Here is a 13,775-nt window from a genome sequence, read left to right as displayed (position 1 = left end):
ATTCAATTCAGAATTTGGTCTAAATTTAGAATGGCAAGTCCCAGCTTCTTCTCGTGGTCCCCCGAATAGCTGTCCTTCCTCTGCAGAGGGAATCTTTATTTTTGTCTAGCACGAAGCATTTCGATTCACAGTGATCTGTTACGATTAAATACATTGTATTATAAAATCCAACTATACTCATTTACCTGATGAAAGCTCCATGCATAATTTTGCAAATAAGATAAACCATTGATGCACTGTAAGAGGGGGTCAAAAGTCAAATTAACTTTAACTTATTAAAAAAAGGAGACCTTCGGTCATTACAAAGACTGATTTTAAATGTTTCCCCACTTTCTTCTCACTAAATATGGAATACTTTGTTGGTCACTTTCATTTCTCCTACTTGGCGATCTTAACTCTATCTTTCATATATTTCGGTTTGGATTATCTACGAATTTTGTATCTGAATACTACTGACAAAACACAGCAATAAACTGGGGAGTCCATATAATAATTAGCTTGAGGTTTTTCAGTGATCGAACATCTACAGATTTATTTCATTGGGGAGACCAGACCTCTTTTTTCCCCCGGAATATTGGGGAGACCAGACCTCTTTTTTTCCCCCGGAATCAATAACTGGTAAAGACATTGGTTTGATCAAAGGTATGATGGGAGATTTGTTAAGACTTCAAAGGGAACAAGTAGAACTGGAGAAGTATCATTCTGAGCACACATGTTGGCCCTGAATTATATTTAACTATTGTAAATAAACCTTTTCACCGTTTTCTCTTAACCTGTTTTCGGTTTAACCTGATCCATCTAACCCTTGGTCATTTCCCAACCTGGTGCACTCCCGAAAATGCAATACCGTGTAAATGTGATAATTTTTCGATCCAGAACACATTGCACTTTTTGATGTTCTGTGATCACTTCACGGCATTAAGAAAGAAATACTTGATTCCGATTTTAAAGGATGCTGGGTTTAATCAGGTTAAACCTGCACTTCTGTTTTTACAGCTATTGCAGACCCCTAGGATTATGTTCCATGTTGCTAGCTTTCTAGTGGGTGCTGTTAGGGTTAAGAAGAGGAAGTTGGCTATTAATCCAACTAATATGGTTTTATGAATGGCTAAATTTTTATTTTTCCATATGAAATGGTCCCTCTGTGAAATTAAGAGAATATAAATGTAATATGCTAATGATGTGTTTAGATTTTTTTTAATTAACTGACCTCTTTTAAACATTTTAGTAAGTATGAATTATTGATTGTGTGAAATCATATTGTATTGTTCCTATGTCTTTTTATGATATTTATTTATCGAAATAAAGTATTTTGACTGACTGACTGACTATTTAAATCTTATTATAGCATTAATGTCAAAATAATCAGCATTAGTAAGGCCTGTCGGTCTTGGTTACCTTTACATACATGCGTGGCCGATTGGCATTGCCGTGTTTGTTTAAACAAGTCTTCAGTGTCTGCCAAAATCAATGTTGTATTTCACTTTTCTGTTGCAGTTTTCATAGTGATCACTAGGTGGCAATGAAAGGCTGCAAACTGGTACTTAAACATTGCTTTGTTTGATTTGCTGCATTCAAGCGTGTGTGGGTGGGGGGGGGAGGGGGTAGAGGTGGCTGACTCACCAAGTTGGGCAGGACGGGTGTGACAGCACTGTGCGAGACGTCACAGGAAGCGACATCAGTGTGTGTGACATCACAGTAAGTGACAGCATGGCATCAAAGGAAGTGGCATAATAACCCAAGACCTCACAGAAAGTGCCATTTGATCTTAAGACCTCACATAGGTTTAGCAGGTCTATCATGAGTACATTTGAGTGCATTACAATATTTAACAAATTAGATATTGCATTGGGCTTGTGCCAAAATATTGATGCAACCCAGACACAAAATCTGGACCTCAACTTATACATTTACATTTTTTTAAACCCTGTGACAAAGAAATTGGCAACAAGGAGAAATGTGGCAGTAAATCTTTTCTGCTTAATTGATTGCAATGTCTGTATTTTAAAATATCTTAGAGGGTTAAGGCACCTGATGCAGAGATCTTTGTGTGCCAGCTAAATCTCAGGGAATAATGTTAAGATAACTCCTGAGGATAACGTATTTGCTGGAGAGATCTGTGTTTTGCCTAGTCATAGTTTTAAATCAAATTAGACTCGAGGGTTACTACGTCTCCTGCAAAGCGCAGATGAAAGATTTGTATTTTATGTACATGGGTAACTGGGTTACTACTTTTAAGACAGAAATCCTTTTGTTACTTGGAGTTCATAAATTGTAATCCTTCTCATATAGTACGGAAAGGTATGACGGACATGTGGCTCCCACACCTTGAAACCCTCACTGTCTTATGTAACATCCTTTATATTGATGTACACATATATGATTTATTGTGAATGTATCATCTGTCCGTGTAATGTTAAGCGCGCTGACATCCTGCATTAGGCTGAGTAGTGGCACTGCTTATTCCAGTGCACGGTGTCAGAACGGTTTACATCACACGTACACAAATAATTTAAATAGCACTATTTTGTTTTCTTTTATAGCTCTTTAGCACTACTGTAGTGCTAAAGCGCTATAAAAGAAAAAAAACAAAATCGTGGTATTTAAATTACTTTTGTAAATACTCGGGCGGCCAACATTGCTGACATTCTTACAGTGCATGCATATCTCTTATAAACAGTGACTGCACAAAGTCAAAAGCATGCCTCTCTTAAGTACCTATGTAGTGATCAGCTGTGTGCCTTTGTTTCCCCTCCATTGCATCTAGGTGTGAGGCTCTCAATAGCTCTCAGCCTTAATACTTCAACAAAAAGAGGCCCAATAGCCCATTAACTTCGGCCTTTGTTATGGGCCCAGCTTGCATGTGATAAGCCCCTTCCCCGCCAGCACGTTGGTCAGAACAAAATCAGACAACGTGCAGGCGCTGTTGAAAGGGTCTCAGTGTCAGAAAATTGAACCAGGATGAGTTCAGCATATTTTTGTGTGGCCCAACCTCTTTCTTTTGGAAGGGTAGACAGAGTCTGAACATAGTGGGTAAACGACGTCCATGCTCGACGCGAGCCCTAAATACTGACCCCATGCAGACAGCTAGAACAGTCTGTAGCTATACGGCAACAGAGACCATTTTCACATTTGATTGCCGGTTAACAAGCAGATAACCAATAATACCCAGTGGGTGACCATTACCTCTGCTTGTTAAATTTACAATAAATGTGTGAACTACTTTTGCCTTTGGGACAATCCTTTCTTTTTCATAGTATTTCTTTTCCTGGTCCTAGCCAAGTTATTGGGTTGACTCACTACTGCTGAAATACATCAATACAGGGCAGCTTCAGTTGCCATAGAGAACCTTTAAAACACTGGAAATTATCTTCCTCTAGGCTGCCAAAATTTTTTTCACTTTATAAGCAAACACAACACACATTTCTTTAAAGGGATTTAACAACAAATCCATTTAATTGTCATATAAAACTTGAAACCTTGTAAAAATCATAGCAGGTTCATTGTATTTTGTTGACATTTTTTCTAGTCATATTCTTGCCCACACATACAAATGCCAGTCTCTTTTGTAGGAAGTCGCTATATTTAAGTACGGATACATGTTTATGCGCTGTTAACTACACATTGAGAACACTTCTAAACGTGCAAGATGGCAGGAAGGAAAAAAGGGTAGAGACTCTGATTATTTCAGTTTATCGCGTTGTCTTTGTTCTCTTTAGGTGCTTTCAACAGGACTGATGAGCCATTTGCAAGACACAGAAAGAGCTGCTTGCATTAAAGTCACAGGTTCTATGGGAAAACCATCTTCCGCATTATGTTCTGGCTACTATGGGTCATATAGGTTGTTGGTGGCTTGTCCTCATCAATCATTTTGATGAAAGCATCTGGGACTCTTTTAATGCTCTAGTATGACAAGATCATATTGTAGAATCTTTATCTGTCACATTCTAATGAGTTCATCTAAGAATTGTTCCTGTCCAATAAGACCACATTAAAGAAACCATTTCAGTTTGCTGAGGTTTCATGTGAAAATCTATAAAGGTCTCAGTCTGATATGATCATCTGATGAAGTTATCTGAGAATCTCTTTTTGACAAATTTTGAGAACATGACATTTTATAATTTTCAACTACTCCACTCTGGATTTGGCTGAGGCACTTCAGTTGTTTCAGTCTCTGGAAGTCTCAAATTTTCTCAATCCTATTGATTTTATCTGGAAATCTGGACTACAAGCAGGTGAGTTCAATACTTAGAATTTTTCGTTTTCCTGGTCTGATTAGGTAGCATCCGAGATTCTGTGTTGCAGTAGAATATATTCAGATTTATGAATCTTTGTTTTCATATGATGAAGTTCCATTTGACAATCTTGAATTGTCTCGGCCGAGTAGGTCACTTAAATGTTCACAAATGACACAAGTTAATGAGATCTTCAAGGGAATATGCAGTTCTCTCAAACTGATGTAATTACCGAGGTCCCTTTATTTACTAGATACCTAGTGTGTCAATATAAAATCTCCAGGCACTCCCATCTCTTTGTCACTCTGCCTGATTGTTCTGCTGTAGTCAGGCTAGAACGCACAATAAACACATTCCCCTGGAGAAAATACAACTGATCGCCAGTGTGAGACAACTGATAGCACAGGCAAACAATAGGAAATTCAGAAAAAGAACAAAGTTAAAAAATAAAAATTTGAAAAGAGAAAACACACATTTAAAAAAAAAAAAGTTTTCAAAGATCTTCCAATACATAGATTTTCATCTACAAGCATCCCAGAAATATCTTGGTCTCTGTAAGGTAAACATCTCTACGCTAATGCACATTTTTCTTATAAAGTGCAGCATTATACCTAAAATCTAAAAATATAAGTCTTGGGAAAGACTGTATGATCCAGACTTTTGTGAGGTTACTGAAGAATCAAAATGACAAACCGCATGTGCAAACATCAATTTTGTAAAGAATAGCACTTGAAGTATCTGCTTAGCAGCTGTTGTCGGATTACATTAAAATCTGCACACTCTGGATGATCCTTTTGAATTAGAATATGACCGATTGCTTGAATTTTTTCCATTATTCCTCCAACTTTATTTCCACAGACTTGCACTTTCTTGCTTCAAGCCTGAACATCAAAGTCTTGCTTTTTCACTGAGAACTCAAGCTAACATTGCATTTATCAAAGCGATCAACGGACTTGGAAAGTTAAAAACTACTTCTCATTACATCTGAAATTGACTGATATATCGGATTTTCATCCGAAAGAGGATTAGAACAGTCGTATCTACATAAAAGCATAACATTTTATCCACATTTTCTTGTTGTGGCTGTAGTGTAATCAGCACCTTAAAAAAATGGCCGATGCTTTAAATATCCTAGGTAACAGGTATACCAGAGAGCAGGTAGGTCTCATTTGTCATTCATGATTTAAGAGCAATGTCATGGAATCCTCTTCAGTGTCTAGGATGTTGGAGATGACTTGAATGATCAGTTCATCTTGGTACCACGCACAGCTAGGCGAATGATTTCCAAAGCTGGGGGCATCAGTGCCCATGTAACAATCTAAGGACCAAGTTGTATGGCTAGCTGAGGAATGGTAAGGATGGCATACACTTATTCATAATGACCAGCCTTGAGCCCACTTTCCATTATTTGACTACAGTCTGAAGGCCAGTTCTCATCGAAGACCATATCTGTAAAGTCAACAAGAAAAGAGTTAGTTATTGCAGCTAATGATGGAAGCAGGTAAGAAAATCGCAAATTAACAACCCCGCAAGACATTGCTCAGGCAGCAACTTCTGAAGTGCTGACCTAATCTTTAATTATAGGCCAAGCCCAAAGTGTGCAATATGAATGGATAAGTGCATAGAACCATAGAATAAAAGCCTAGTGCTTTAATATCCTCACCCACGCACACAAAGCACTCCACAACACCGGACCAGCTGAACAGCAGACTCCACTTCTACACCCCCGCCCGCCAGCTCCGCTCCTCCAGCCTCACCCCTGCCGCCGTCCCACGCATCCAACGCACAACCTCTGGCGGAAGATCCTTCTCCTTCCTCGCCGCCAAAACCTCGAACACCCTCTCCACCCATCTGCAACAGACCCAGGACCTGCTCACCTTCAGAACGCTCCTCAAAACCTGGCTCTTCGAACAGTAGCAGCACTCCCCCCCCCCCCCCCCCGCCCCCTCCTCAGCGCCTTGAGACCCTCACGGGTAAGTAGCACGCTCTAAAAATACACTGATTGATTAACTGCCCACATATAAGACAAGGCTGTAAGTCAGAAAGCAGCTTTAACTTGAGTCATGATTGATTTTTACTGTTCTTGAACACCTATGAAATAATTGTGAGAAAATGTTAATGTACATAAAGAACATGCTCTGAAGAACGCTAACACAGAGTTAAAAATTACTGGAGACTTTCGACCAATGATTGCGGGTGACAAGGAATGAGACCATGGAGCTCCAATACATGGCCGTACACATGGTCCGTTACTTTTTATGTGCGTGGGTGCTGTGCCCCTCCCATATTTTCAGCTTTCTGTTTTGTTCAATCAAAAAAATGATCTGTCACTTTGACCCTCAGTCTATGCGAGTGTCAGGCAGCATCAGGGAACTATTTGACATGCAGTACAGCGAGTGTGCTGTGTCGTATATTTTTCATGGCTTGCCTTCTTTCCGCCTTGGACTATGTCACCTCTTAGGACTGTAGGGCGACTACCCTCCGTGACGCGGGGCACCCTCACTGAGGTTTAAGCCCTGTGCTGTATGATACTTAGTAAGGGAGAACAAGGGTACCCCAATATTAGAACCTGGGGTTAACATATGTTTGTGAAAAACAATGGTTCAAAAATGGCCACAGTGGGTCCAGTGTAAGAGGTGAGATCCTCAAGGGGATTCTCGGAGTTAATTATACTCAAAACAGTTTGTCATACTGGGAAGGAAGAGTAGGGTAGCATATGTGTTGTAAAATGAACAGTTTATTTTACACAAGTAATACTTCGTACTGTAAATAGTTTTCAGGCGCTCACAAAAAGTGAAAGGTGGGCGTGTCGTGACAAGGTGATAGTGAAATTAAAAACAAAACATCGCATTGACAACAAGGAATAGAACTCCACAATGGCTTTTTACAATGAAAGGAGTTCTTGTTGTGGGGGTCGACGGCGTTTTGATCTTTACAAAATTAAGATCATCAGCACATATAGTGAGCAACCTGAAACTGAATGGGAAACATTGGAATGTTATGATATGAACCCTACAATATCTAGTAATCATGGTGACTTAGTGCTCCCAGTGTGTATAAATTAAGACTCTATTCACTCAAAAAGGTACAACCAATCAAGAAAGGAGTTTATAACAACCCATGTGAGGCGGGGCGCGCAGGGTGTTGGGTAATCATTTATGAGGATGTATTTAGTAGCGATACCGGGGTGTAGGGAGCACAGCAGTTAATTCACTGAAACGTACTCCCTTTTGATGGTGGGCGGCACTGGACATGAGGTGACGATGTCTACCGGGTTAGAAGAGGATTGCGAGGCTGAGTCTGTCTTGAGTCTGCAAGGATTAGAAAAATCAGGGCTTGCCGGCACATAGGAGGAGGTTATATGTAATGAAGTGCCAAGGGATACTCACTGATAGTGGCCGCTATCCAGAAAGGGACTTAGTGGGACTTTAAGGGCAGGACTGTCGGCTGACAATTACAGCGGTGTGCATCTCACGTGTCGCGTGGTGTGAATAAGTCCTGTTAGAGAACAAACGTTGACAATTACCGGTAAAAGGGTGAAATTGCTGGCAGAAGGATTTAATTAGCAGCATCGTGCAACTCACACATGTGATTAATTAGGAGAGCAGGTCTGTGGATTACCAGTTCCTGCGCTACGGCTACACGTGTTGCTCAGACCGAACGTTCTTTCTGTTAAGGATCAATAATTTCAATAAACAATTTGCAGGTAAAAAACTGGAGATACATATGTCGCGCCGTGTAACTTACACTTAGCTATTGGGCTCACGGCTGAGACGTGGTTAAGGACAAGGTTAATATTTGCAGCCTACGGGAAGGAAAAACAACCAAATACGGGAGTGCTGCAGGCATGGTATTAGCCATAAGGTGAAGCGGAGTACTCACAGTCAGGAAATGTAGGTCTCTTCAGATTCTTTTTTCTACAAAATAACGAAGGCAGGTGATAAGTGTGGTGCCTTGCAAGTCTCGCGGCTAGTGGCGGAAAAGGAGGGCAACGGTGGGGTGGGGGGAAGGGGGGTTGGGCTCACACTAACTTACTATTTAGTAGATCATGGGGTGGGAATGAAACACCTTCCTGGTGGCCGAGCAGCAACTGAATGAGCTGGAACGCACGCTGTTCGGCATAGGGGACGTGGTAAAAAAACCTAGGCTCAGGTGAGGACGCAGTCTACCCAGCTTGGAAGGGCGTGTGCTAATGTGTCGATTGAAACCGGTGTGGGGGTGATTAAGCGCGAACCTTGTTCATAACAGGGAACACATACATATTGAGCGCTGCCGATACCGCCACAGTATTTGTGTGCCTGATTTTCATATTAAAAGTGTCATATCCATATTAAGCATGAAGACTTTACACAACAGGGATCACATTCACAAATTAAGCGCTACAGTTGCAGGTAGTGCAAGAATATTTCCGTGCAAAATATACATATTTAAAAATGACATGACCAGGTTTTAGTTTCAGATAAAGGTACTGGTGAAGGTCAGATACAGGTATTCCATTCATCAATGGAATTTAGTCAGTTTGATAGTCTTGCAGTTGTAAATCCATTTACACTCCAGTCGGTTGAGTATAGTCTGCTGGTCACCTCCCTTTTCGTTGGGATGGAGGCTTTCAACCACTTGCCATAAAATGGCGTTCTCACGGTGTCCGTGCTGTAAAAAATGTTTCACCAGTGGTGCAGTCATCACCTTGCAGCGGATTCTGCTTTTGTGCTGGGAAATCCTGGTCTTGATTTTTCGAGTTGTTTGGCCAATGTAGCACAATTTACACTGACATTCAATGCAGTATATCACATTTTGTGAATTACAGTTAGTGAATGATTTTAAAACATGCTTAGAATTTCCATATTCAAAAACTTTGGTGTTTGCAGTCGATTCGCATGACATGCAGTGGTTGCATTTGAAGTGTCCTAGTACAGGTGGTAGGTTGAAAAAAGGTTGGATTGAATTGTCCTTTCTAATGGGTTGTGTGCCCTCACTAAGTGGTCCTTGATGTACGGCCACGTTTAAATGAGAATAGTGGGGTCCCTACTGTGAAGTTCAGGGAATCAAGTACTGACCAGTGTTTTTTAACTACTTTTGTTAGTTTGTTACTCACTGAGCAGAATGTGGTGACACATGTAATTCTGGAGAGTGGTGTCCTTTCTCTGGACTGCAAGAGATATTCACGGTGTCAGTACCAGGCGCGTTTCATGGCCCGTTTTACTACACGTTTAGGATATCCTCTAGCCATAAGTTTTTTACAGCCTCTTGGAAGAAATCTTCCTTGAATTTACAATTACGCCTTATTCGAAGAAACTGGCCATATGGTAGGCCATCTCTGAGGGCCCTGGGATGAGCGCTCTTATATTGTAGGAGGGTGTTCCTCTCAGTGTGCTATCTTGAGAGGGTGGTATATAGCTCCCCATTCTGATTTTTTATAGTGACGTCTAGGTAATCTATTTGTGCATTGTCGTAGTTGAACGTGAATCTTAAATCTGGCTGTGTGTTGTTAAGCCAGTTACAGAAGATCTTTAGTTCATCTTGATCACCACCCCAGATCATAAGTACATCATCGTTGTATCTTCGCCAAAGGCAGATTTTACTGAGATGTGGATTCTTTGTATGGAGGATGGTGTTAGTCTCCAAGTCGTCAACGAAAAGGATAGCAAAATTTAGAGAAAAAATGGCCCCCATAGAGGTGCCTTTGCACTGCCTGTAGTATTTTTCCTGGAACAGGAAATATTTCTTTGTGAGTGCAATTTCAAGCAGTCCGATAATAAATTCTGTCGGTACTTGGTGGGGGGCCTGATGGTTGTTTAAATGTTTCTTGATGACCTCTATATCTTTCTCTTGGGGGATGTTGGTGTACAGAGACTATGTCAAGAGTGACAATGAGTTCTGTATTCGGGTCAAATGGTTGTAAGTTAATCAAGTGGGTCGTTTCCTTGACATAGGCTAGGGTGTCTAGTACTAAGTCTTTTATGAAAAAGTCGATATATCTTCCCAGGGGCTCTAAAATAAAGCCACAGCCGGAGAGAATTGGTCTGCCTGGTGGGGCTTCTGCATTTTTGTGCACCTTGGGTAATGTATACAGGACAGGTGTGCGTGGTGTTTGTTGTTCAGGAATTCAAATTCTTTTTTACTGATGAAGCCATTTTCTAGGCCATCTTTGGTAATAGCCAGAATCTGGTCACTAATGCCTCGAAACGGATTGTTAGTTAGGAGCTCATAGTGTGAGGTATTGCTTAGTTGTCAGAGAATCTCTGCATTATAAGTGGTTTTGTCCTGTAGGACTATTCCTCCTCCTCTGTCACATGGTTTGATAACAAAGTCGTTTAGCTCTTTGAGGTTTTTAAGGCTATTTTTCTCCTCTAGACTGCCATTGAAGGGGGTGAATCTGTAGTAGTCTTTGAGCTTGGTAAGGTCTCTAAGTACAAGATGTTCAAATGTAGTGATTTCAGGTGGCATAGAGCTACTTGGGGGATTGACTGCTGATACAGGATGAAGTCTAGTGGTGTCAGTCTTTTTGGTTGTTTCTTTGTCCTGAAAGAAGGCATGTAATCTCACTTTTCTAAAACACTGGAAGATGTCAGCTTGTATATTAAACCAGTTGGGTTTTTCTGTAATGACAAAGGAGAGGTCTCTGCTCAATAGAGCGATGTCAGTTGAAGCTAGTTGGTGTTGGGACAGATTGAAGATTGGTATTTGTTCCATGTCTGGGATGGGATGGGTAATGTCAGTGTCGAGTAGTTGTTGTAACCCCACTGGTAGAATCTGTTCCTCGTTTGTCGTTCCCCTGGAGGGAAGTTGTACCTCGCTTTCCCTCTCCCTTTCGGTCTCTCTGTTCCGAATGTCAGCAAGGGTGCACCTCCTAAGTCGTCAAAGGCTGGGTGGGATCCAGAGGCGGCCGGCATGGATGGGGCGGGTTGGGGTTTGAGGAAGAAGGGGAATGTGAAAAACCAACAATAACACCACTTACCTTGTCCCCTCGTTACACATCTCTGCTCAGTCTCTTTTCCGTGGGACTCCTGCTGAACAGGAAGCACACCCAGGCTCCCCTGACTAATCAGAATGCTGCAATGCAGCGTTATGATTGGTAAGCACCCAGGCTCCCCTGATCAATCACATTGTTGCAATGCAGCGTTGTGATTGGTCTGAGCGCTGTGGTTCAGCACTCAGCCAGGGAATGGGGGCCTGGGCATGTTCCATGCAGGCTGTGATGCAGCCGGTCTAGAAAACATGCAAAGTGCACATGAATGCTTGGATGGCCCTCTCGGGCCAGCCAAGCACTCATTCGCACTTGGAGTGGGCAAACCACTCCTCCCGTGCTGTGAGAGTAGAGCAGCCACACCTGCAAAGCAGCTAGAAACAATAAAATGATAATAAAAAGTTATTCTAATTTTTTTTCTTCACACTGCTGAAAAGCAGTGGGGCGATGCTCCTCCGCCTTAGCGGAGGAGCCGCCACTGGTGGGACCAGATTATCCCACGCCAGCCTGTGACAAGTTGGCAAAGAGGGAAGGAGAGAAGGCAGGAGGGCAAACCACAGTGCATGCAACAGGCGTCATTAGTGACAAATGGTCGCACGTTTTAACAAAATGAGTTTGGTATGCTGGTGTTTGGCAAGCTGGCCTGGATTTACTGGTCAAGATCGCGTAGCCAGTTCCTTGGGTGAGTAATGTAGGTGGATCTCATGTAAAGCACTCCAATACCTTCAGGTCGATTTCACACTATATAAAAAAAATATAAAACAATAGGGTACTCCTCTGAAAATGCCCTGATAACTAACTATTCTGAGTGGCTGTGAGCTGGTTAGGGCTTGCAACGAGACCTTCGGGCAGTGAATGGTGCTCTGAACGAGCCGTTATTTCCAATCTCAGCCTTACAAGTTACAAAGCACAGTGTTTGCTCCCCATGACCTGCTGCCTGCCACAGAAACAGCTAATTTGTTATGCTATATTATGTCATTCAGGATATCAAGCTCAAAACATAACCCATAAGAAGTTATGAATCAAGGTGATCTATACAGGGAAGACCAGATATTCACAGTTCGCTGTGCAGGTTAGTTTCTATCATTATAGCAGCGGAAAAATGTGTTTTTCTGCTGCAGTTGATCCCAGGAGTCCGGCAGTTGGAACATCTGAGGTAGGAAGAATTACAGTGAGAGAGACAAAGGGGCGGAAGAAGGTAAGAAGCGGGGGAAGTAGACTGGGGGAGCGATAGCAGCTTAAGGCAGTTGCCTTGCGAAGGAAATGCATACCTAGTAAAAAGAGGAAGAAGTGCAGGTAGGTTGAAAAGGGATCCGAAGAAAGAACCAGAAGGAAATTGTAGACAGCGGAGGGCCAGAGAGCTAAAGATCTACCAAGTGACAAGTGCAGGTAATTCACCAGGTTTTACTTTGCCTTCTGGTATATGTTGTATTCCTTTTTCAACTGTACACCAAAAACTACAAGTAATGGAATGTAAAGAAAATAGGAAGTGATGAACTGCTTACACCTCACATGTGGCCATTTGAAACCACTGAAGTGAGAGATTCAATGGGAAAGAGCCAGAAGATTAGAGACCAGAAGAGGCAGAGGGAAGTAGAGAGAGAAGGATAGAGACAAAGTGGGATAAAGGAATACAGAGGATGTACTGAAGGTTAGAAAGAAGAGAGGCAGGTATCTAAAAAGTTTTGTCAAATCTGGTGCAAGAAGCTCAAACGCTACAGTTGTTTTTGTCCTTGAATTTTGGCATTTGAGGTTTTGCCTTCTAAACATAAATTCACTGCAGACGTGGGATAACTTGAAATTTTGAGGAAAGAGGATTGGAAAAACAACTGGTAAAGGCAAGGCAGAGAGACTGGGTGCAAGAAGGAACATACTGGACAAGGAAAATGGAGGAAATGGAGATGCATGTGGCTGGAGAGGAAAAGGAATGGAATTAACTACAAGGGACATGCCTGGGCGCATAAATTGGCGTTAAGAGACTAATCCTGATCAATACCTTAGTAGAAATGTGGTGTGAAGAGGGGACACCACCACTTGAAGACAGATGGGTTTCAGTTTAATGAAAATATGTTTTTTAGTACAGCCGAGCGGCGAGGTTCAATGGCAGCCTACCACAAACTGATTCCGGAAGGTAAAAGATAACGGGTAACATGGTTGGATGCAAATACCACTCCTCTAGGACACCTCAAGGGTGGTTACTATTTGGCCTTGTTGCAATGCTTATCTTGTTTAATGCAGGTTTTGTAGGAGGGGAACTCTTGCTCTATAATTGCTAATAGAAGGGAGGTAGGAGAAGGAATATTCCAAGATTATGTCCCTCAATGTGAAGAGCCTAAACTCGGCCAATAAACAGCACAGAATGTGGACCCACAAGAGTAGAAAATCTCTAGATTTTTTACGAGAGATGCATTTGGGTATGAAAAACATATTCCAAATGAGTCGTAAGTCTTACCTATACATTTCTGGCAAAATACACGCTACTTGCAGGCGACTATTGCTAAGGTTAAAAATAAATATATAAAAAAAAGGATCTGGAAAGGAGGTTCATCTTGGTCCACTGGACGCGGGAGCCA

The 13,775-nt window shown here is 41.7% G+C and overlaps 1 protein-coding gene across 1 annotated transcript in view; it reads right to left on the bottom strand.

Moving 5' to 3' along the window:
- Positions 1-3,423: 3,423 nt before the first annotated feature.
- MPZL2 (myelin protein zero like 2) overlaps positions 3,424-13,775 on the bottom strand; it is a 107,145-nt gene continuing 96,793 nt past the window's right edge. Inside the window, exon 6 of the mRNA XM_085647408.1 lies at positions 3,424-5,684. The gene's annotated coding sequence lies outside the window, so the exon portion shown is untranslated. The remainder of the gene's footprint in view (positions 5,685-13,775) is intronic.

Source organism: Triturus cristatus, chromosome 3_2 (genome assembly GCF_964204655.1).
Source record: "Triturus cristatus chromosome 3_2, aTriCri1.1, whole genome shotgun sequence".
NCBI classification, from domain to species: Eukaryota; Metazoa; Chordata; class Amphibia; order Caudata; family Salamandridae; genus Triturus; species Triturus cristatus.
The sequence above is the reverse complement of the archived record's forward strand: the minus strand, read 5'-3'. Positions and strand labels throughout refer to the sequence as shown.